Raw genomic sequence first — 26,400 nt, 5'->3', positions numbered from 1 at the left:
GAAAAAGAAAACTGTTCTTTACAAAAGAATACCCTAAAAAACTAAAAATACAGAAAGGGGGATCAAATTAGAAACACATCATTTCATGAACTCTAGTGTAGTAATGGACTCAGGCAAAAATCCTCATTGATGCTGAAACCACTGAGTGACAGGTTGGGAAAAAGGATCCTCTCATGGCCACAGAGCATCACTCTAGAGATTACTTAAAAATATAATGGGAAACCGTTATCTTCCAGTCGAGGTCTGTTGTGACTTTTAAAAAGTGCTCATATGTAGCATTACATTACCAGGCAGACTGAAATGATGTGACTCCTGATGCAACGCAGTAAGTACACATCATATATATATTATAAGGATCTGTATCATCAAAATTAAAAGTCTATCTTCTGCCAAAAGTGTCCAAGTTGAATTATGAGGAACAATCAGAAAAATGGTGAACATAAAACATTTATGCAAGACACCAGGTCTGATTTCTTCATAAATGTTTTATGTCTTGGGGCGCCTGGGGCTCAGTCAGTTAAGTGTCCAACTCTTGACATCAGCTCAGGTCTTGATCTCAGGGTCAGGAATTCAGGCCCCATGTGGAGCCTACCAACTAACTAACTAAATAAATAAATAAATGTTTTATGTCATGAAAAACAAAAGCAGGGGTAGACTAAATTAGAGCAGATTAAAATAGACAAAATGCATGAACTCTGATCCAATTTTAAAAACAAGTCATTTTTGAGGTAAGAAAAATTTAAATATGGACTATATATTCATGATATTGCATATGATATTGGTATTACATAGAAAAATGTTATTCTTAGACATGCATCATATAACCTCACTGATATGAGGAATTCTTAATCTCAGGAAAGAAACTAAGGGTTGCTGGAGTGGTGGGGGGTGGGAGGGAGGGGGTGGCTGGGTGATAGACATTGGGGAGGGTATGTGCTATGGTGAGCGCTGTGAACTGTGCAAGACTGTTGAATCACAGATCTGTACCTCTGAAACAAATAATACATGATAAAAAAAAAAAAGGGAGAAGGAAGGGAAAAATGAAGGGGGGGAAAGCGGAGGGGGAGACAAACCAAGAGAGACGATGGACTCTGAGACACAAACTGAGGGTTCTAGAGGGAGGGGGGTGGGGGGATGGGTTAGCCTGGTGATGGGTATTAAAGAGGGCACGTTCTGCGTGGAGCCTGGGTGTTATGCACAAACAATGAATCATGGAACACTACATCAAAAACTAATGATGTAATGTATGGTGATTAACATAACATAATAAAAATAAAGTAAAAGAAAAGAAAAAGAAAAATGCTATTCTTGTAAAGCTGTTCAAGTGGAAAGGAAAAAAAGAGAGACAAACGGAGGCAATCTTGCAAAATATTAACAATTGCTTAAACTAAGATGGTTTTTCATTGTACTTTTCCATAGGTTAGAAATTTTCAAATAAAAGTTGGTAAAATATTTCTAAGTTTGTACGGTTTTTGGTTTGCCATTTCTTTTTTTACATTTTACCTTGATTTCCTTCTTTTGCAGCTAAGTTCCTGCATTTCAGTGGCAATTCTGCCCATACTAATTGACCACCAGTTTAAGAATTATTTAGGCAATTACCTAATATCCAGGAGAGGGCGGCAGAGTAAAACTCTTCTTTAATTAAAGGATGCTCTTGGTTTGTTAAACTTTGCCAATTAATCTGAAAATCAGACTACCTCACCTCTCTCTCATGAATAAAGCAGTTGTGTCAGTGTTCCTCTTAGAAAATTAAAAAACTCAAAAGGCTCTCACTGAGACTTCTATTTTTCCAATCTGAAATCTAGACTCAATGTTCATTATCTGATAGGTCATTCCTATTCTCCCATCCCCTCTGACAGTCAGTTACAACCAAGGAGAGGCTGTACCAAGACACTTGATAACTTCTTTTCTGGTCTCCTGTTCTGAAAACCACCCCGCTCCTAGCTGGCCATCCACGTGCCCACCCATCCACCCAGCATTCATCTACTCCCCCCACCTCCCCCATCCGTCTTGGCAACCACTATTCCTCTGAGCTTCCTAAACTAGTTCTACATGGTAGTGCTCTGGAACCTTCAATGACTCCCTACCACCTATACCTCAGATCTCAACATTTCCAATGGTGTGATTCTACTCTGCCTGAAAACTTAATTTCCTACTACTCCTAATGCAAATTTTTGCTTTACTCAGATCATTATATTTTTGTTCTGTGAACGCATTATGTTCAATCCCATCTCTGTACCTTTGCTCATGCGCATGGTTCTCAAACTTCTTGGTCTCATAATTTGATCTGAGAGGCAGCTGAGAACAAACTGCATGGAATCTTCCAGTTGATATTCAAAGCTGCCACAACCAACAGTGTACCACAGAATTCTATGGGGCATCATTCACACTATTGTCCTAATAGATTTGTGTATTTATTACATTCCACTAGATGGCAGTAAAGTGTCTGGAGGAAGTGGTGGCTTTTCCTAATTTAAAGCCTAACAGATCATTTTTTTCTTCTCCCTTTTATGCAATATTTTAGGTCCTACAGCACAAAATAACTTCCAAATACTTTGTGACTAATTTTGTCAATATGTAATATACTACTGTAATTCAAAGAACTGGCGTTAACTCAATATCCAATGAAATGCCTTATCATATGTTTTCCTTCTCAAAATTTTGCACCACAATATGTGGTTTTAACAGTCGATTCTAAAACATTTTTGTCTTCAGACTCCATTATACTTTTGAAGATTATCAAGAGCCCCCAAGGGGCTTTTGTTTATATGGGATATATCTACTGATATTTCCTAGATCATATGAAAACTAATGCTTTAAAATATTTATTAATTCATTAAAAATAAAAACTCAAAATCTATTACATCTTAATATAGAGAACATACCTTTAAGAAAAACAGCTAATTCCCACCCCCTCCCAAGTAGTGAGAACAGCATTTTTTATAGCTTTGCACAAGTATTTCCAGCTTAATAAAGGAACTGGCTTTTTTTTTTTTAAGATTTTCTTTATTTGACAGAGAGAAAGAAAGAGTGAGAGAGAGAAAGAACGCACTCATGAGAGTGAGCACACAAGCAGAGGGAGCAGCAGAGGGAGAGGGAGAAGCAGACTCCCCACTGAGCAAGGAGCCCTATGCAGGGCTTGATCCCAGGACCCCAGGATCATGGCCTGAGCCAAAGGCACATGCTTAACTGACTGAGCTACCCAGGCGCCCCAAGAACTGGATTCTTGAGACAGGGGAAGATGGCAGAGTAGGAGGACCCTAGGATCACCTCACTCCATGAATACAACTAGGTAACTATCAAGTCATCTTAAATATGCTAGAAATCGACCTTTAGACTGACAAAAGAAACTCCACAACTAAAGGTAGAGACCACATTGAAGAAGGCAGAAAGTGCAGAGACGCAGTTTGGGAGAGAAACAGATTGTGGCCACTGCAGTGGGGAGGGAGCTATGGTCGCAGAGGACTAGAGACAAGCTAACACACAGCAGAGGGCAAGGGGAAAATGAATCCCCATAGCAATTGGCTTAGAAAGCAGGAGGGCCTGAATTTCTTGAGTTCTTCCAACCAGCCAGGCTTAAAGCCTGGAGTTCTAAAGGTCAGCATGCTTGGCTCTAAGAGAGTTCCGGAGGACACTGGGGCTGCTCTAAGAGCAAAGGCAGGTCAAACACCCTGCAGACTTACAGCATGGGACAGTGATCTGAAGAGCACCTGGGGCACACATGATGAGGTTAGTTCCTCATCTTAGAGCATATCACAGAGAGTCAGCATTCATGATGAGATTCCTCCTGGAAGAAAAGAACTCACAGGCACCGTTTCCCATCCTGCCCCTTAGCATAAGTATAGGGCCACCTGCAGGAACCAGCACAGACACTTGCTGCCTAACTTACACCAAGCCCCGCACCCCCACACTCTGGTGGAGCCATCCCTCCCAGTCACACCTGCCTCAGTCCCAGCACGGCAGGCCCTTCCCCCAGAAGACTGGCCCAAACCCATGCTCACACCTCATCTCCTAATGTGGGAGTTTTGGGGACCCTCAGTTCTTGTGGCAGTGGTATGGCACCAACAGGTCCCATTTCACAAGCAGACCAGAGCACACCTACTTGAAACTCACCACATTCAGGCCAGGGACCAAACTCACCACAAGAGGCAAAGAGAGCCTCTGCAGATGACTGACCCGATAAAGCAGCCAGGACACAAAAGCAGAGTACATGCAGCACACAATGGATATACTCTCAATAGCACCAGGCCCTAGGGAACAGGTGACATTACACTGCAGAGACCTCTTCTTCATAAAGCCATTACTCTCAAGAACAGGAGACATAGCAGACTTTCCTAAGACAAAGAAACAAGCACAGAGACATAGACAAAATGAGAAGAGAGGAATTTGTCCCAAATGAAAGAACAGAACAAGACCACACCAGGGATCTAAGTGAAAACTTATACCAAATTAACGATGTTGAGTTATGTTACTAACATATGCAACTTTAATTTTGTTTAACACTATCTGCCAAAATAAACTTTATTCCCTATAACTTAAAATGTGTGTTTGTGTATATATATATACACATATGTACATATATACGTATGTGTGTGCATATATGTGTGTATATATATATATAATAGTTTACTATGTACAGTTAATTCCACTGTTTTGGCTGCAACAATATCAATTTTGAAAAAAGAAATCCTAGGCTTGCCTCATCACTCAAACATGGCTAGATAACTACTGGATCATTCAGAAAACCCAAGAAATCGATCTGAGGACTGAAAGAGCAAACTATACAACCAGGCAGAGAGAAGAGGCCACAATGTGGAAGGTGCAGAGACGAGATCTGGAGGAGAAAAGGATTGTGGGTGTTGCAAAGGAGAAGCAGTGGTGATCACCGAGAGAGGCATGAGAGAGCGAGCGAATACACTGGAAGAGACGGTTCCCCTTCTTGGAGCACATCTGGACGAGGTGGCACTGCCTCACCAAGGACAAAAGAGCCCACAGACGCCATTACCTTCCCCTGACTCAGCATAGGTGCAGAGACACCTGCTAACCTGGGTGGCTAACCTGGACACTGGCTTTTTGCTGCACTTTACTCCAAACTCCAAGCTCCTGCGCTTTGGTGCGACTGCCCTTCTGGGACAAACCTGCACCAGCCCCAGAAGAGTGAGACCCTCCCCCAGAGCACAAGTGCAGGTTTGCCACATACCAGGTCCCTCTATAGTTGGGAGTTTCAAAACTCAGCCGGCCTCCCTGAGTTAGAACACAGGTGCACTGTGCTGCAGGACAGGAAGACAGCCCAGACAGACACAGACAGGGTGAAGGCAGGGATCTGAGGGAGGCCTGGGACACATGAGGGGAGACTGTTCACTCTTCTGTGAGGGCTTCCTGGACAGTGGTGGGCATAAACTCCCCTCTTCAGAGACAAGGGAGAGGGGTGGCATCATTTCCCTCCCCAGCCTCTCAGTATAAACTAACATCAGTAAGCAGCACAGCATCCACAGTGGAGGCACAGGCTGCTTACAGTAAGGCCCGCCTCCCGCACTCTGCATGTGCTTCTTTACTAGGGCAAGTGTACATGAGAACCAGAGCAGCAGGCCCCTCACCCAGAAGACCAGCCAAATCCCCCCACATGCACCAAGTCTGCTGACCACAGAGTGCTGCAAAGCTTCAGCTCTAATGGAAATAGCATCAGGTCTCTTTTAACAAGCAGCCCAGAGCATGCCTAGTTAAAACTGACCACACTCTGGCCAAAGTGCAAACACTCCCCACTGCAGGCAAGGAGAAACTCTGCAGAGGACTGACTGGAGGAAAATAGCAGCCAAAACACAGCAGCAGAGTACACACAGCATATACCAGAAACATTTTCTGAATCGCCAGTCCCTGGACAGTTTATGACCTTTTCTTACTAAAACCATTACTCTCAGGAGCAGGAAACATAACAGGCTTTCCTAACACAGAGAAGAAGACAAAGACCTATACAAAAATGACAAGATGGAGGAATTCATCCCAAAGAAAGAAAAGGTCATGGCCAGGGATCTAACTGAAACAGATATAAATAACATGCATGATCCAGAATTTAAAACAACAATCATAAAGACACTAGCTGGACTTGAGAGAAGCACAGAAGACACTAGGGAGTCCCTTACCACAGAAATAAAAGACCTAAAAACTAGTCAGGCCAAAATAAAAAAAAAAAATGCTAAGAGTAAAATGCAAAACCAACTGAATGTAATGACCACAAGAATGGAAGGAGAAGAATGAATAAGTGATATAGAAGACAAAATTACTGAAAATAATGAATATGAAAAGAAGAGGGAAAGAAAAATACTGGATCACAAATGTAGACTTAAGGAAATCAGCAACTCCATAAAGTATAATAACATTCATATCATAAGAGTCCCAGAAGAAGAAAAGAGGGGAAAAGGGGCAGAAGGTTTACCTGAAGAAATTATAGCTGAAAACTTCCCTAACCTGGGGAAGGAAACACATATCCATATCCAGGAAGCACAGAGAACTACCATCAAAATCAACAAAAGCAGGCCAATACCAAGACATATAGTAGTAAAATTTGCAAAATACAGAGATAAGGAAAAAAATCCTAAAAGCAGCAAGGTAAAACAAATCCCTAACTTACAAAGAAAGACAAATAAAGTTAGCAGCAGATCTCTCCACAGAAACTTGGCAAGCCAGAAGAGAGTGGCAGGATATATTCAATATACTGAATGAGAAAAATATGCAGCCAAGAATACTCTATCCAGCAAGTCTGTCATTCAGAATAGAAGGAGAGAAAGAGTTTCCCAGGCAAACAAAACTAAACCAGCTCTACAAGAAATATTAAAGGGGGGCACCTGGGTGGCTCAGTAGGTTAAGCATCTGCCTTCGGCTCAGTCATGATCCCAGGGTCCTGGGATCGAGTCCCGTATCAGGCTCCCTGCTCAGAAGGGAACCTGCTTCTCCCTCTGCCTCTACCCTTCCCCCTCCAAAAATAAATAAAAATTTAAAAAGAAGCAATATTAAAGGGGACTCAGTGGGAAAGAAAGACTAAAGCAAAAAAGACTAGAAAGGAACAGAGAAAATCTTCAGAAACAACTACTTAACAAGTAATACACTAAATTCATACCTATCAAGAACCATTCTACATGTAAATGGATAAAAAACAAGACCCATCCATATGATGCCTACAGGAGACTAATTTTAGACCTAAAGACACCTGCAGATTGAAAGTGAGGGGATAAATGGAGAAGCATTTATCAACCTAACGGACACCAAAAGAAAGCCAGAGTAGCCATACTTATGTCAGACAAACTAGACATTAAACCAAAGACTGTAACAAGAGATGAAGAAGGGCACTGTATCATAATAAAGGGATCTGTCCTATCCAACAAGAAGATCTAACTATTGTAAATATTTAGGTGCCCAACTTGGGAGGACCCAAATACATAAAAGAGTTAATAACAAACAGAGGAACTCATTGATAATAATACAATAATAGTAGAGGACTTTACAATCAGAGAAAGACAAGTATCATATGATCTCACTGATATGAGGAATTCTTAATCTCAGGGAACAAACTGAGGGTTGCTGGAGTGGTGGTGGGGGGTGGGAGGGATGGGGTGGCTGGGTGATAGACATTGGGGAGGGTATGTGCTATGGTGAGCACTGTGAATTGTGCAAGACTGTTGAATCACAGATCTGTACCTCTGATACAAATAATACATTATATGTTAAAAAAAAAAAAGTAGGAAGGGAAAAATGAAGGGCGGGGATCGGAGGGGGAGACGAACCATGAGAGACTATGGACTCTGAGAAAAAAACTGAGGGTTTTAGAGGGGAGGGGGCTGAGGGGATGGGCTAGCCCGGTGATGGGTATTAAGGAGGGCACGTATTGAATGGAGCACTGGATGTTATACACAAACAAAGAATCATGGAACACTACATCACAAACTAATGATATAATGTATGGTGATTAACACAATATAATAAAATTAAATTTAAAAAAAATAGTAGGGGACTTTAACACCCCATTTACAGCAATGGATATATCATCTAAACAGAAAATCAACAAGGAAACAATGGCATTGAATGACACACTGGACCAGACGGACTTAACAGACATATTCGAAACATCTCATCCTAAAGCAGGAGAATACACATTCTTCTCAAGTGCACATGGGGCATTCTCCAGAATATTACATACTAGGTCACAAATCAGACCTCAACAAGTACAAAAAAACTGAGATTATACTGTGCACATTTTCTGACCACAATGCTATGAAACTTGAAGTCAATGACAAGAAAAAATGTGGAAAGACCACAAATACAAAGGTTAAAGAACATCCTATGTTCTTTAAGAATGAATGGGTCAACCAGGAAATTAAAGAATAAACTTTAAAAATAGATGGAAACAAATAGTAATGAAAACAGGAGAGTCTAAAACCTTTAGGAGGCAGCAAAAGCACTCATAAGAGGAAGTATATAGCAATACAGTCCTTCCTCAAGAAGCAAGAAAAATCTCAAATACACAACCTAACCTTACAAAAAGAACAAATGAAGCCTAAAGCCGGGAGAAGAAGGGAAATAATAAAGATTAGAGCATACATAAAAGATACAGAAACAAACAAAAACCAGAACAGATCAATGAAATCAGGAGCTGGTTCTCTGAAAGAATCAATATAATTGATAACCCCCTAGCCAGATTTACCAAAAAGAAAAGAGAAAGGTCCCAAATAGTTAAAATCATAAATGAAAGGGGAGAGATAACAACCAACACCACAGGAATACAATTATAAGAGAGTATTATGAAAAATTATATGCCAACAAATTAGGCAATCTGGAAGAAATGCATAAATTCCTAGAAACATATTAACTACCAAAACTAAAAATGGAAGAAACAGAAAACTTGAACAGACCAATAGCGAGCAAAGAAATTGAATCAGTAAACAAAAGTCTCCAAACAAACAAAACTCCAGGAACAGATGGCTTCCCAGGGGAATTCTACCAGACATTTAAAGAAGAGTTAATACCTATTCTTCCAAAATGTTCCAAAAGATAGAAATGGAAGGGAAACTTCCAAACTCTTTCTACAAGGTCAGCATTACCCTGATTCCAAAACCAAAGACCCCACTAAAAAAGAGAATTACAGACCAATATCCCTGATGAAAATAGATATAAAAATTCTCAACAAAATATTAGCAAATCGAATCCCAACAGCACATGAAAAGAATCATTCACCACAGTCAAGTGGGATTTATTCCTCGACTGCAAGGGTGGTTCAATATTCACAAATCAATCAACATGATACACCACATAAATAAAAGGGTAAGAACCACATGATCCTTCCAATAGATGCAAAAAAAAAAAAAAAAAGCATTTGACAAAGTATAGCATCCATTCTTGATAAAAACCCTCAAAAAAGTAGGGATATAGGGAACATATCTCAACATCATAAAAGTCATATATAAAAAACCCAGAGCTAATATCATTCTCAATGGGGAAAAACTGACAGCTTTTTCTCTACAGTCAGGAACAAGACAGGGATGTCCGCTCTCACCACTGTTATTTAACACAGTACTGGAAGTCCCAGCCTCAGCAATCAGACAGGAAGAAGAAATACAAGGCATCCAAATTGGCAAGGAAGAAGTCAAACCTTCACTATTTGCCGACAACATGATATTCTATGAAGAATACCTTGAAGACTCTACCAAAAAATTGCCAGCACTGATACACAAATTCAGTAAAGCTGCAGACACAAAATCAACATACAGAAGGAAAATCCAAGATGGCAGAGGAGTAGTAGACCTTAGTTTTGTCTGGTCCCAGGAATTTAGCTAGATAACTACCAAGTCATTCTGAACACCTGTGAACTCAACCAGAGAACTAAGAAAAGAATTGCTGCAACTCTACAAATAGAAAAGCAACCACTTTCTGCAAGAATGACAAGACAGAAAAACTCACCTCAAAAAAGAGAACAAGAGGCAGTACTGACTGTCAGGGACCTAATCAGTATGAATAGAAGTAAGATGTCAGAACTAAAGTTCAGAATAACAATTATAAAGATAGTAGCTGGGCTTGAAAAAAAGCATAGAAGACACTGGAGAATCCCTTTCTGGAGAAATAAAAGAACTAAAATCTAATCAAGTTGAAATCACAAAGGTTATTAATGAGATGCAATAAAAAATGGAGGCTCTAACTGCTGGGATGAGGCAGAAGAAAGAATTAGTGATCTAGAAGACCAAATGATGGAGGATAAAGAAGCTGAGAAAAAGAAATATAAACGGCCCCCTTCCACACGATCACGCTGAGCTAGTCCCCAGGCCTGGAATCGGGCCGCAACCTCAGCCGCGCCTGCCACCTGCTGCCTGCCACCACCTCTGGACCATGGACCCCCGCAAAGTGAGCAAGCTTCAGGCCTTCGTGAAAATGTGTAAGCAGGATCCAAGTGTTCTGCACACCAAGGAAATGCACTCTCTGTGGAAGTGGGTGGAGAGCATTGGGGGTAAAATACCACCTGCCACTCATAAAACTAAATCAGAAGACAATATGAAGGAAGAAAAAACAGAGAGTAAGAAGGCGGAGGAAAACATAAAGACAGACGAACCATCAAGTGAGGAAAGTGATCTAGAAATTGACAATGAAGGTGTGATTGAACCAGATACTGATGCCCCTCAAGAAATGGGAGATGAAAATGTAGAGATAACCGAGGAAATGATGGATCAGGCAAATGATAAAAGAGTGGGTGCCATTGATGCCCTAAATGATGGTGAACTACAGAAAGCCACTGACTTGTTCACAGATGCCATCAAACTGAATCCTCGCTTGGCCATTTTGTATGCCAAGAGAGCCAGTGTCTTCACCAAATTATAGAAGCCAAATGCTGCCATTCGAGACTGTGACAGAGCTATTGAAATAAATCCTGATTCAGCTCAGCCTTATAAGTGGCGAGGGAAAGCACACAGACTTCTGGACCATTGGGAAGAAGCAGCACATGATCTTGCCCTTGTTTGTAAACTGGATTACGATGAAGATGCTAGTGCAATGCTGAAAGAAGTTCAACCGATGGCCCAGAAAACTGCTGAACATCAGAGAAAGTATGAGCAAAAACATGAAGAGCAAGAGATCAAAGAAAGAATAGAAAGGGTTATGAAGGCTCAGGAAGAACATGAGAGAAGCCAGATGACAATCAGGAGCTCAGTATGGCTCTTTCCCAGGTGGCTTTCCTGGGGGAATGCCTGGTAATTTTCCTGGAGGAATACCTGGAATGGCAGAGGGGATGCCTGGAAGGCAGGAATGCCTGGCCTCAATGAAATTCTTAGTGATCCAGAGGTTCTCGCAGTCATGCAGGATCCAGAAGTTATGGTGGCCTTCCCGGATGTGACCCAGAACCCAGCGAATATGTCAAAATATCAGAGCAATCCAAAGGTTATGAATCTCATCAGTAAATTATCAGCCAAATGTGGAGGTCAAGCATTATGCCCTTCTGACAAATAAAGCCCTTGCTGAAGGAAAAGCAACAATCACCTAATGGATGTCTCAATAATATAAACCAGTGTACCTCTGACCTTCTCATGAAGAAAGCTGGGGTGCTGTGAAGAGAATCCCTACCCCTCTACCCCACATGCAGCTGAAACATTCTATAGTGGTTTGCCATTAGGGTATTCATTCAGATGATGTTTTCCTACTAGGAATTACAAACTTTAAACACTTTTTAAACCTTAAAAATATTTAAAAACATATTAAAAGGGTGTGTTAGTCCCTACATTTTTCTTTACTAATTATTTCAGTTTTTTTCCTTTGGATTAATTGGGCAAGGAAGATACTTCAGTGTGGAAGATTTATTGCTCAGTTTGAGTGAAATAAAGGTTTATTAGTAGGAGGCAAATATAACATTTAAATAGATTAAAAAAATATAAACTACTGAATCACAAGGGGAGAATTCAAAACATAAGTGATACCATAAAGCAAAACAATATTAGAATAATTGTGATCCCAGAAGAAGAGGAAGGGGAGAGAGAGAGAAGGTCAGAAGGTATATTGGAGCAAATTATAGAGGAGAACTTCCCTAACCTGGGGAAGGAAAGAGGCATCCAAGTCCAGGAGGCACAGAGAACCCCCCTCAAAATCAATAAAAATAGGTCAATAACCAATATATAATAGTAAAACTTATGAGTCTCAGAGACAAAGAGAAAATCCTTAAAGCAGTGTGGAACAAGAGGTCCATAACCTACAATGGTAGAAACATTAGACTGGCAGCAGACCTATCCACAGAGACCTGGCAGGCCAGAAAGGACTGGCATAATATATTCAGGGTGCTAAATAAGAAAAATATGCAGCCAAGAATACTTTATCCAGCAAGGATGTCATTCAAAATAGGAGAGATAAAAAGCTTCCAGGACAAAAAGAAACTAAAAGAATTTGTGATCACTAAACCAACGCTGCAAGAAATATTAAAGGGGATCCTTTAAGAGAAAAGAGAGCCCAAAAGTAACACAGACCAGGAAGGAATAGAGACAATTTACAGAAACAGTGACTTTCCAGGAAATACAATGGCACTAAATTCATATTTTTCAGTAGTTACTCTGAATGTAAATGGGTTAAATGCCCCAATCAAAAGACAAAGTATCAGATTAGATAAAGGAGCAAGACCCATAGATACGCTGAGGGGGGTGAAAAACCATTTACTATGCTAATGAACATCAAAAGAAAGCTGGGGTAGCAATCCTTATATCAGACAAATTAGATTTTAAACCAAAGACTGTAATAAGAGATGAGGAAGGACACTGTATCATAATTAAAGGGTCTATCCAAAACGAAGATCTAACAATTCTAAGTATTTATGCCCTACCATGGAAGCAGCCCATTATATAAACCAATAAATAACAAAATTAAAGAAACACATTGATAATAATGCAATACTAGTAAGGGACTTTAAGACCCTACTCACTGCAATGGACAGATCATCTAAGCAGAAGATCAACAAGGAAACAAGGGCTTTGAATGACACAATGGACCAGATGGACTTCACAGATACATTCAGAGCACTCCATCCTAAAGTAACAGAATACACATTCTTCTCAAGTGCACATGGAACATTCTCCAGAATAGATCACATACTGGGTCACAAATCAGGTCTCAAGCAGTACCAAAGATTGGAATCATTCCCTGCAAATTTTCAGACCACAAAGCTTTGAAACTGGAACTCAGTCACAAGGGGAAATTTGGAAAAAAAACTCAAATACATGGAGGCTAAAGAGCATCCTACTAAAGAATGAATGGGTCAACCAGGAAATTAAAAAAGAATTTAAAAAATTCATGGAAACAAATGAAAATGAAAACACAACTGTTCAAAACCTTTGAGATGTACCAAAGGAGGTCCTAAGAGAGAAGAATATAACAATACAAGCCTTTCTCAAGAAACAAGAAAGGTCTCAAATACATAAACTAAGCTTATACCTAAAGGAGCTGGAGAAAGAACAGAAAATAAAGCTTAAACCCAGCAGAAGAGAAATAATAAAGATTAGAGCAAAAATCAATGAAACAGAAACCAAAAGAACAGTAGAACAGATCAACAAAACTAGAAGCTGGTTCTTTGAAAGAATTAATAAGATCAATAAAGCCCTACCCAGACTTAGCAGAAAGAAAAGAGAAAGGACTCCAATAAACAAAATCATGAATGAAAGAGAAGTCACAACCAACACTGAAGAAATACAAACAATTTTAAGAACATAATATGAGCAAACTATATGCCAAAAATTGGGCACTCTGGAAGAAATGGATGTATTCCTGGAAACTTATAAACTATCAAAACTGAAACAGGAAGAAATAGAAAACCTGAACAGACCTATAACCAGCAAGGAAATTGAAGCAGTAATCAAAAATCTCCGAACAAACAAGTGTCCAGGGCCATTTGGCTTCCCAGGGGAACTCTACCAAACATTTAAAGAAGAATTAATACCTATTCTTCTGAAGCTGTTTCAAAAAATAGAAATGGAAGGAAAACTTCCAAACTCGTTCTATAAGGCCAGCATTACCTTGATCCCAAAACCAAAGACCCCACCAAAAAGAAGAATTATAGACCAATAATCCCTGATGAACATGGATGCCAAAATTCTCACCAATATACTAGCTAATAGGACCCAACAGTACATTAAAAAAATTATTCACCAGGACCAAGTAGGACTTATTCCTGGGCTGTAAGTGTGGTTCAACATCTGCAAATCAATCAATGTGATACACTACATTAATAAGAGAAAGGACAAGAACTATATAATCCTTTCAGTAGATGCAGAAAAAGCAATGGACAAAGTACTGTATCCTTTCTTGATTAGGACTCTTCACAGTGTAGGGACAGAGGGTACACACCTCAAATCATAAAAGCCATCTATAAAAAACCCACAGTGAATATCATTCTCAATGGGGAAAAACTGACAGCTTCTCCCCCTAAGGTCAGGAACATGGCAGGGATGTCCACTATCATCATGGTTGTTCAATACAGTACTGGAAGTCCTAGCCTCAGCTAGCCAATCAGACAACACAAAAAAATAAAAAGCATCAGAATCAGCAAAGAAGTCAAACTCTCACTCTTTGCAGATGACATGATACTCTATGTGGAAAACCCAAAAGACTCCACCCCAAAATTGCTAGAACTCACACAGGAATTCAGCAAAGTGGCAGGATATAAAATCAATGCAAAGAAATCAGCTGCATTTCTATACACTAAAAATGAGACAGAAGAAAGAGAAATTAAGGAATTGATCCCATTTACAATTGTACCCAAAACCATAAGATACCTAGGAATAAACCTAACCAAAGAGGCAAAGGATCTGTACTCAGAAAACTATAGAATACACATGAAAGAAATTGAGGAAGACACAAAGAAATGGAAAAACAGTCTATGTTCATGGACTGGAAGAACAAATATTGTGAAAATGTCTATGCTACCCAAAGCAATCTACACATTCAATACAATCCCTATCAAAATACCCATCAACTTTTTTTACAGAGCTGGAACAAATAATCCTAAAATTTGTATGGAACCAAAAAAGACCCCGAATGGCCAGAGCAATGTTGAAAAAGAAAAGCAAAGCTGGTGGCATCACAATCCTGGGCTTCAAGCTCTATTACAAAGCTGTAACCATCAAGACAGTATGGTACTGGCACAAAAACAGACACACAGGTCAATGGAACAGAATAGAGAGCCCAGAAATGGACCCTCAACTTCATGGTCAACTGATCTTGAACAAATTAGGAAAGAATATCCAATGGAAAAAAGTCTCTTCAACAAATGGTGTTGGGAAAATTGGACAGCCACATGCAGAAGAATGAAACTGGACCATTTCCTTACACCATAAACAAAAATAGGCTCAAAATGGATGAAAGACTTAAATGTGAGACAGGAATCCATCAAAATCCTAGAGGAGAACACAGGCCTCAACCACAGCAACTTCTTCCTAGACACATCTCCAAAGGCAAAGGAAACAAAGGTAAAAATGAACTACTGGGACTTACCAAGATAAAAAGCATTTGCAAAGGAAACAGTTGACAAAACCAAAAGACAACTGACAGAATGGGAGAAGGCATTTGCAAATGTCTTATCAGATAAAGGGCTAGTATCCAAAATCTATAAAGAACTTATCAAACTCAACGCCCAAAGAACAAATAATCCAATCAAGAAATGGGCAGAAGACATGAACAGACATTTCTCCGGAGACATATAAATGGCCAAGAGATCTATGGAAAAATGCTCAACATCCCTAGGCATTAGGGAAATACAAATCAAAACCATAATGAGATACGACCTCACACTGGTCAGCATGGCTAAAATTAACAATTCAGGAAATGACAGATGTTGGCAAGGATGCGGAGAAAGGGGAACCCTCCTACATCATTGGTGGGAATGCAAACTGGTGCAGCCACTCTGGAAAACAGTATGAAGGTTCCTCAAAAAGTTGAAAATAGAGCTACCTATGACCCAGCAATTACACTACTGTGTATTTACCCCAAAGATACAAATGTAGTGATCTGAAGGGGCACATGCACCCCAATATTTATAGCAGCAATGTCCACAATAGCCAAACTATGGAAAGAGCCCAGATATCCATAGACAAATGAATGGATAAAGAAGATGTAATACACATACACACACACATACACACACACACACACATACACACACACACAATGGAATACAATTCAGCCATCAAAAAATGAAATCTTGCCATTTGCAATGGCATGGATGGAACTAGAGGGTACTACGCTAAGCAAAACAAGTCAGAGGAAGACAATTATCATATGATCTCACGCATATATGGAACTTAAGAAACAAAACAGAGGATCATAGGGGAAGAGAGAAAAAAATAAAACAAGATGAAATCATAGAGGGAGACAAACCATAAGAGACTCTTAATCATAGGAAACAAATTGAGGGTTGCTGGAGTGGAGGGCGGTGGGAGGGATGGGGTAACAGGGTGGTGAACACTAAAGAGGGTTAGTGATATAATGAGCACTGGGTATTATCACTGACCTCTACCTCTGAAACTAATAATGCATTATATGTTAATTAACTGAATTTAAATTAAAAAAAAGAACACAGTAAGACTTGGATGGGGAAATTTTAATCATATTTCCCTCACCCTCTCCAAACGGTAGAATAACTAACTGGATTTTGAGACAATGAATTTAGGAAGAAACTATTTGCCACGCTTAAAGTTTAAATGTGAAGAACTTCTGTATTCATCATTAAAGAAAAACTGACAAACCAAAAAAAACAAAACAAAACAACAAAACCAAAATCAACATATAGAAATCTTGCATTTCCATACACCAATAATGAAGCAGAAGAGAAATCAAGGAATCGATCCCATTTACAATTACACCAAAAACCGTGAGATACCTAGGAATAAACCTAACCAAAGAGGTGATCTGTACTCTGAAACTATAGAACATTTATGAAAGAAATGGAAGAGGACACAAAGAAATGGAAAAACATTCTATGCCACTGATTGGAAGAACAGATGTTGTTAAAATGTCTATACTACCCAAAGCAATCCACACATTTTAGGCAATCCTTATCAAAATACCACCAACATTTTTCACAGACCTAGAACAAACAATCCTAAAATTTGTATAGAATTAAAAAAGACCCCAAATAGCCAGAGCAATGTTGAAAAAGAAAAGCAAAGCTGGTGGCATCACAATCCCGGGCTTCAAGCTCTATTACAAAGCTGTAGTGATCAAGACAGTATGGTACTGGCACAAAAACAGACACATAGATCAACAAAACAGAACAAAAACCAGAAATGGACCCACAACTCTATGGTCAACTGACCTTCAACAAAGTAGGAAAGAATATCCAATAGGAAAAAGTCTCGTCAACAAATGGTATTGGGAAAACTGGACAGCCACATGCAAAATGAAATTGGACTTTATTATACCATACACAAAAATAAATTCAAAATAGATTCAAAAGCTAAATGTGAGACAGGAAACCACCAAAATCCTAGAGGAGAACAAAGGCAGCAACCACTTTGACCTCGACCACAGCAACTTCTTATTAGCTATGTCTCCAGAGGCAAGGGAAACAAAAGCAAAAATGAATTACTGGGACTTCATTAAGATAAAAAGCTTCTGCACAGCGAAGGAAACAATCAATGAAACTAAAAAAAAAACCTTAAAAAAAAAAGGGTTAGTATCCAAAACCTATAAAGAACTTAACTCAACATCCAGTAAAACACATAATCCAGTAAAGAACTGGGCAGAAGACATGAACAGACATTTCTCCAAAGAAGACGTACAGACAACTAACAGACACATGAAAAGATGCTCAACATCACTCATCACAAGGGAAATACAAATCAATACTACAACAAGATACCACCTCACACCAGTCAGAATGGCTAAAATTAACAAGTCAGGAAACAAGAGATGTTGGCGAGGATGCAGAGGAAGGGAAACCCTCTCACACTACTGATGGGAATGCAAACTGGTGCAGCCACTCTGGAAAACAGTAGAGAGGTTCATCAAAAAGTTAAAAAGAGAACTACCCTACAATCCAGCAATTGGACTACAAGATATTTACCCAAAAGATACAAAAATACTGATTTTAAGGGACACACGTATCCCAATGTTTATAGCAGCATTATCAACAAGAGCCAAATTATGGAAAAAGCCCAAATGCCCACTGACAGATGAATGGATAAAGAAGTTGTGGTGTATGTATACACACACACACACACACACACACACACACACACACACACACACACACACAGGAATATTACTCAGCCATAAAAAAGAATGAAATCTCGCCATTTGCAATGATGTGGATGGAGCTAGAGTGTATTATGCTAAGCGAAACACGTCAGTCAGAGAAAGATAAATGTCATATGATTTCACCCATATGTGGAAACAGAACAGATGAACATAGGAAAAAAGAGAGAGAGGTAAACCATAAAACAGACTTTTGGGGCATGGCTCAATCAGTTAAGCATTGGATTCTTGGTTTCAGCTCAGGTCATGATCTCAGGGTCATGAGATCGAGCCCCACACTGGGCTCTGTGCTCAGCACTGTCTGCTTATTTTCCCCCTCTCTCTCCCTCCCCCTCTGCTCCTTTCCCCGCACTCTCTCTTTTTCTCTATCCCTTAAATAAATAAATAAATAAATAAATAAATAAATAAATAAATAAAATCTTAAAAACAAAAAACAAGACCCTTACTTATAGAGAACAAACTGAGGGTCACTAGAAGGGAGATGGGCAGGGGGATGGGCTAAATGGGTGATGGTTATTAAGGAGAGCACTTGTTATGATGAGCACTGGATGTTTTATGTAAGTGATGAATCGCTAAATTCTACTCCTGAAACTAATATCCCAATATATGTTAACTAACTGGAATTTAAATAAAAACATGAAACAAAAAAGAAAGTTCTAAAATCAGTGATGTAAGGTTCTACTTATGAAGCTCAAAAAAGAGTAAAACCAAAGAAAGAATGTATAAAATAATACAGAACAGAAATTAACAAAATAGAAAAAAGACAAACAGAAGAGAAAATTAATAAAGCCAAAATCTTTTTGAAAAAAAAAAAAAACAGAAAACTCCCAGTTACAATGAGAAAGGAAACACAAACTACCAAAATCAGAAATGAAAATGGGGTCCTCACTATAAATAATATAGACGTTAAAGGGACAATAAGACTGTATTTATGAAAACTTTATGCCAACCAATTTGCCAGATTAAATGAACAAATTCCATGAAAAATATCTTACTAAACTTGAAAGAAGATGAAACAGAAATTTTCAATAGCACTATTCAAAGAAATTGAATTCAGGAGGAGGGATCGAGATGGCAAAGTAGGAAGATCCTGAGCTTACTTCCTCCCATGGACATACCAACATCACCAACTACATACAAAACAACTATCTCTGAAGACAAACTGAAGACTACCAGAACAGATCTTATATAACTACAGATATAAAGCCACATCAAGATGGTGGGAGGGGCAGAGAAGTGATCTAGTCAGGGCCCACAGCCTCTGCACAGTGATCTCCTGCAGGAGGGATAGCACGAACATACAGGCCCTCAAAGAGGAACAAGGGATCCAAGCCCCACATCTGGATCCCCAGTCAAGAAACATGCATGGTAAAAATGACCCCCATTACAAACGGCTGTGAAAACCAGTGGTGCTTATGTATGGAAGACCCAGAAGGCCGTAGGACACTTAAAGGGCAGGTGCATAATGTCACTTGCTCCAAGTTCCAGAGCAGAGGCTGCAGTTGGAAAAGCACTGGGCTTACACGGAAAGGAGATCCATTCACCAATTTTAGGACATGTGCCAGAGGGGCAGCGATCTGTTAGAACATTCTCCAATGAGTATAGTGTTAACAGACACTTTTTTATTCATTTCGCTTCTCCCCAGCTGGCCCAGCCTGGCAGCAGCCATCTCTAACACTCTACCTACTGCGCTAGCACCAATCATCTGGCTGCAGCCTTCCTCTGCAGACCTCACCAGCCCAACTTGCCTGCCCCAGCCTGGCACCCCCCAAAGCTGTTCCCACCTGGCCACACCTGGACGTGGAGACGGCTGTACCAGAGTCCCAGCCTCCCCATTACCCCATCCCCGCCAAGCAACCTCCATCCCAGGGGAAAGAGCCGAACACTAGAGAGGACTTGCAACAGTCACAGCCGGACCTCACCACCAACCACACAGGCCTATCCCATCCACACACATGCCCACCGCTGTTGCTCCAGGACTTCACAGCCAACTGCATGAGGGGCCAACCCTGCACATGAGCATGCTCACAGTAGTTATGGCCTGGACTCTCAGCCGGACAGGCACATCCACAGCCGACGTGGCTAGGCTTCACAGAAAGCTGCCCCGGGAACAGCCCTGCACACCAGTGAGTCTACACCAAGTGCAACCCAGCTACAACAGGAGGGTACCTGTAGTCCAAACAGGGGAGACCACTAGGGCACCTGGCTCAAGTAATGAGGGGTTGGGGGGTGGGGTTGCACAACTGGACCTGACAAGATACCTTCTGCATAAAGCCACTCCTTCAAAACCGGAAGGAAACCATCAACAAAATGAAATACACCCTACCCACTAAATGAGAGAAGATATTTGCAACTGATAAAACAAATAAGGGGTTAATATCCAAAATATATAAAGAACTCATACAGAGGCACCTGGGTGGCTCAGTCGTTAAGCATCTGCCTTCGGCTCAGGTCATGATCCCAGGGTCCTGGGATAGAGCCCCGCAACAGGCTCCCTGCTCGGAGGGAAGCCTGCTTCTCCCTCTCCCTCTGCCCCTGTTTGTGTTCCCTCTCTCGCTGTGTCTCTGTCAAATAAATAAATTAAAAAAAAATCTTAAAAAAAAAAAACTCATACAACTCTATCAAAAAAAAAAAATCCAGTTAAAAGTGGAGAACCTAAATAGACATTACTCCAAAGAATACATACAGATGGCGAACAGACACATGAAAAGATGTTCAACATCACTAATCTTCAGTGAAATTCAAATCAAAACTACAGTGAGATATCACCTCATACCTGTCAGAATGGTGAGTATGAAAGACAAGAAATAACAAGGTCAGCAAAGATATAGAAAAAAGGGAAAACTTGGGTTACTGTTGGTGGGAATGCAAAATGGTGCAGCTGCAATGGATAGTCTGGAGGTTCCCCCAAAAATTAAAAATAGAAATACCATACAATCCAGCAATTCCACAGCTGGGTATTACCGGAAAAAAACAAAAGCACTAACTAGAAAAAAAATTATGTATCCCTTTGTTCACTGCAACATTACTTACAACAGCAGAGATATGGAAACAACTTAAGGGTCTATCAATAGATGAATGGATAAAGAATATATGGTATAAAAATATACAATGGAATACTATTCAGCCATTTAAAAAAAATGAAACCTTGCCATTTGGGACAACATGGATGGACCCAGAGGGTATTATGCTAAGTGAAGTAAGTCAGACAGAGAAAGACAACTATCAGATGATTTCACTTATATGGGGAGCCTAAAAAAAAAACAAAAAAAAACAGAAACAGACTCATAGATGCAGACAATAATCTTGTAGTGCCACAGGGGAGATGGGCAAAATAAGGAAAGGAGATAAAAGGTACAAACTTCTCAGTTATAAAATAAGACGGGAATGCAATGTACACTATAGGAAATATAAGTGATAATAATGTAACAACTTCATATGGTGACAGATGGTAGCTAGACTTATAATGGTGATCACTTCCTAATGTACATAAATGGTGAATCACTATGTACACCTGAGAATAATATTGTATGACAACTGTACTTCAATTAAAAAAATGAATTCATGGGGCGCCTGGGTGGCTCAGCCATTAAGTTTCTGCCTTCGGCTCAGGTCATGATCCCGGGGTTCTGGGATCGAGCCCCGCATTAGTGGGAAGCCTGCTTCTCCCTCTCCCACTCCCCCTGCTTGTGTTCCTGCTCCATCTCTCTCTCTGTCAAATAAATAAATAAAATCTTTAGAAAAAAATATGTAAAGCATTATCCTGAAGGAATACTTTAAAAAAAAATGAACTCATTATCAAAGAAAACTACAAGCCCAATGGTTTCCCTGGTGAATTCTATCAACATTCAAGGAAGGAAAAACAGTACTCATATACAAATTTTTTGCTTTTTTAGAAAGTAGAGAACACTTCTCAACACATTTTATGAGGTCAACATAAGCCTAACACCAAAACCTGAAAACAAAACTACAAATAAACCATGAGGCTGAAAAATTTAAAACACACTTCAAAATAAATGTGAGACAACAAAAGCATATAAAAACCTATAGGGTAGGACCAAAGTGTTACTCATATATGAGTTATCACAAGACTTCAAGGATGGTGTGACATTTGACAATGTGTCATTATAATCCACTACATTAACAGAAGAACATAGAGAAATTATGTGATCATCTCAATAAATAGCAAAGAAAAGCATGTGATATTCACCATTTAAAATTAAGACAAAAATTCTTGACAAACGAAAACTAGAAGAGAACTCTTTAAACTCATAAAGTATACCTACCAGAAAATTATAGTAAATATTAAACTTTATGGTAAAACCTTAGAAATAAACAGAATAATAAAGTAGAATTATACAAATATGGGGAGACTCCAAAATATATTTCTGAATAAAAATATACTTCTGAATAAAAGAAGTTGCAGATATTTACAGTAGTTTAAAAACACACATATTTCTACGATTTTCTGTAAGAATATACACAGGTATATAAATACATAGAAATAAGACTCGCAGAAAACACATCAGCCTGATAACTTCTGAGGAGACCAGGTGAGGACCAGGCCTGGAGTAAGTTCAAGTCACAGGGTGTGGTTAAAGGAGATTTTAGTCTTATCTTCCATGTTTTTATTTGTTACCAGGAGAATGTTGTTTTTTATGAACAGCTTAGGTAACTAAAAAGTAATTTTAATACCATAAATTTAAATTTAACATAGTACTAGAAGTCCTAGCCAAAGCAATTAGAAAAGAAACAAAGAAAGACATCCACATTGAAAAAGAAGTAAAACTGTCACTATTTGCACATTACATGATATTATGTACAGATAATACATCTAGAAAACCCTAAAGACTCTACCAAAAAACTGTTGGAACTAATAAACAAAATCAGTAATGTTACAGGGTAAAAAATCAGTATATAAAATCTGTGGTTCTATACCCTAATGATGAACTATCAGAAAGAGAAATTAAGAAAACAATCTCCTTTACAACTGCATCAAAAAGAATAAAATACAGGGGCACCTGGGTAGCTCAGTCGGTTAAGTGTAGGACTCTTGATTTTGGCTCAGGTCATAATCTCTGGGTCATGAGATGGTGCACCACATTGGGCTCCACACTTGTGGTCATGGAGCCTACTTAAGATTCTCTCTCTACACACACCCCCCCCAAAAAGATTCTCTCTCCTTCCCTCCACCCCCCCCCCCCCCTTCCCCAGGGGGGGGGGGGGGAGAATAAAATACATAGAAATAAATTTAACCCAGGAGGTGAAAGACCTGCACCCTGAAAACTGTAAGACATTAATGAAAGAAAGTGAAGAAGACACAAATAAATGGAAAGATATTACATGTTCATGGACTGGCAGAACTAACCCTGTTAAAATGTCCATACTACTCAAAGCAATCCAAAGATTCAGTGCAACTCCTTTTGAAATTTCAATGGCATTTTTCACAGAACTAGAACAAGTAATCCTAAAATTCATATAGAACCACAAAAGACCCCAAACAGCCAAAGCAATCTTCACAAAGATGAGCAAATCTAGAGGGATCATGCTCCCTGATTTCAAAGTATATTATAAAGCTATAGTAACCAAATAGTATAGTGTTAGCTTATAAACAGACAGATAAATGGAAGAGAATACAGAGTCCAGAAATAAACCTATATTTACATGGTCAAATAATTTATGACAAAGGAGCCAAGAATATACAATGGGGAAAAGATGGTCTCTTAAACAAATAGTGGTGGAAAAAGTGGGCAGCCTTATGCAAAAGAATGAAACTGGCCTACTATCTTACACCATACACAAAAATGAACTCAAAATGGATTGAAGACTTGAATTTAAGGCCTAAAACCATGAAACAAACTCCTAGGTGATGAAGAAAATACAGGAGGTAAGCTCCTGGACATCAGTCTTCACAATAACTTTTATTTCATCTAACACCAAAAGCAAAGACAGCAAAAATAAAAATAAATAGTGGGACTACATCAAAGTAAAAAGCTTCTGCACAGCAAAGGAAACCATCACCAAAATGAAAAGGCAACCTATGGAATGGGAGAAAATATCTGTAAATCATATATCTGATAAGGGGTTAATATCCAAAATAGATAAAAGAAATCCTACAACTCAACAGAAAAAAAAAACAAAAACCACAATCCAATTTAAAAAATTGGCAGAAGACCCAAGTAGACATTTTTTCCAAAGAAGATATACATATGGCCAACAGACACATGAAAAGATGCTCAACATCACTAATATTCAGGAAAACTGAAATCAAAGCCACAATGAAATATCACCTCACACCTGTTAGAATGGCTATTCTGAAAAAGACAAGAAATAACAAGTGCTGGCAAAAAATTAAAAATAGGGATGCCTGGGTGGCTCAGTCGGTTAAGCATCTGCCTTCAGCTCAGGTCATGATCCCAGGGTCCTGGGATGGAGTTCAGCAGTGGGGTCCTTGCTCAGCAGGGAGTCTGCTTCTCCCTCTGCCTGTCACTCCCCCTGCTTGCACGCTCTCTTGCTCTCTCACTCTCTGACAAATAAATAAAATCTTTTAAAAAAATTAAAAATAGACCTACTATATGATCCAGGAATTCTACAGCTGGGTATTTATCCAAAGAAAATGAGAACACTTACTAGAAAAGATATATGCACCCCTATGTTCACTGCAGCACTATTTACAACAGGCATGACATGGAAACCACTGAAGTGTCCATCAGTGGATGAATGGATAAAGAAATCATGGTATGTATATATGCATACACATACACACACACATATATAGACACATACAATGGAATATTACTTAGCCATTAAAAAGGAAACCTTGCCATTTGAGACAACAAAGATGAACCCTGAGGGTATCATGCTAAGGGAAAGAAGACAGAGAAAGGCAAATAACATATGATTTCATTTATATGTGGAATCTAAAAAACAAAACAAGCTCATAGAGAACAGATTGATGGTTGCCAGAGGTTGCCAGGGGCTGCAGGGTAGGGGGTGGTTATAAGGTAAGTAAGATCTGGGGATGTAATGTACAATGTGGTGACTATAGGTAACAATACCGTCTATCTGAAAGTTCCTAAAAGAGTAGATCTTAAAAGTCCTCATCACAAGAAAAAAAAAATGTAACTATGTATGGTGACCAATGTTAAATAGATTTATTGTGGTGATCATTCTGCAATATATACAAATATAGAATCATTATGTTGCACATGTAAAACTAACATAATGTTATAAGTCATTATACATCAATCAATAATAAATAGGGTCTACGCAAAGTGGTCCCCTGTACTGGATGGACAACAAAGATGATCACATTACATGATAAAAATTTTAAAAACACTGGAAATATATACAAAAACATTTTTTTAAAAAGTATATTATTATAGGTAAATATTCTACTAGTTCTTTTTGGTTCCTTTTAAGTTTAGAGACCATAATATCACTTTCTTTGAATGCCATTTATTAATACATCCTGGAACTGAATTGACCCCATTGAGCAAATCAGGTAAATCTGCAGGATGCCAATTTACCAAACACAACTCCTGACTGCAGAGCCTCTAGAGTTTACCAATATCCTATATTATATTAGAGTGAAATAGAGACTTTGGCAGATATTCTTTCTCTCCTTGTATTCCTTTTTGGAATTGAACAAATTAGTCCTAAAGCCACCTGCCTTTACCTGAATTTTCACTAGGTCTCACCTGTTCTCTTTAGACTTTTGGTTAGGATTTCACCTTCACTCTCAGGCAAAGAAGCGGAGAGCAGTTTCCGGCCTGAGGAAATGGCACCAACACATTTAATTCTTAATAAACACTTAGTGATTTGAAGATAGTTGCAAGATTCTTGTAGTTTGCATCCACTGGAACTAAGCGGGGTCTAAACTTGTCCTAGGCGGGTGTGTGTGTAAATACACGAGCGAATGGAGAAAGTAAAGGGGAAGAGAGGGCTTCCCTCAGCTCTACGCACCTCTGATTCAGCCAGCTGGGGTTAAAAAGGAGCGGCACAGACGCCGCCGGCAACAGGCTCCAGGGGAGCACCAGGGCCCCGGAGCTCCGTACTGAAGGCGGAGAGCGAGGAGGGGCGGGACGGCGTGGCCTCCGCTCCTCCCCGGGCCGGGGCGGGCCCGAGACCGCGACCCACCTC

The 26,400-nt window shown here is 39.4% G+C and overlaps 1 long non-coding RNA gene and 1 pseudogene across 2 annotated transcripts in view; one reads left to right on the top strand and one right to left on the bottom strand.

The window, feature by feature from the left end:
- The window catches only part of LOC141374898 (uncharacterized), a 97,341-nt gene extending 70,941 nt beyond the window's left edge, over nucleotides 1–26,400 (bottom strand). For both annotated transcript variants that reach the window (XR_012382088.1, XR_012382087.1), the window contains exon 1: nucleotides 26,224–26,400. This is a non-coding gene — a long non-coding RNA (uncharacterized lncRNA). The remainder of the gene's footprint in view (nucleotides 1–26,223) is intronic.
- LOC112839438 (hsc70-interacting protein-like) lies at nucleotides 10,288–11,481 on the top strand (annotated as a pseudogene).

Source organism: Callorhinus ursinus, unplaced genomic scaffold (assembly GCF_003265705.2).
Source record: "Callorhinus ursinus isolate GAN/ISIS: 27379988/994484 unplaced genomic scaffold, GSC_fseal_2.0 scaffold23, whole genome shotgun sequence".
NCBI classification, from domain to species: domain Eukaryota; kingdom Metazoa; phylum Chordata; class Mammalia; order Carnivora; family Otariidae; genus Callorhinus; species Callorhinus ursinus.
This window is presented reverse-complemented; position numbering and strand designations above follow the sequence as displayed.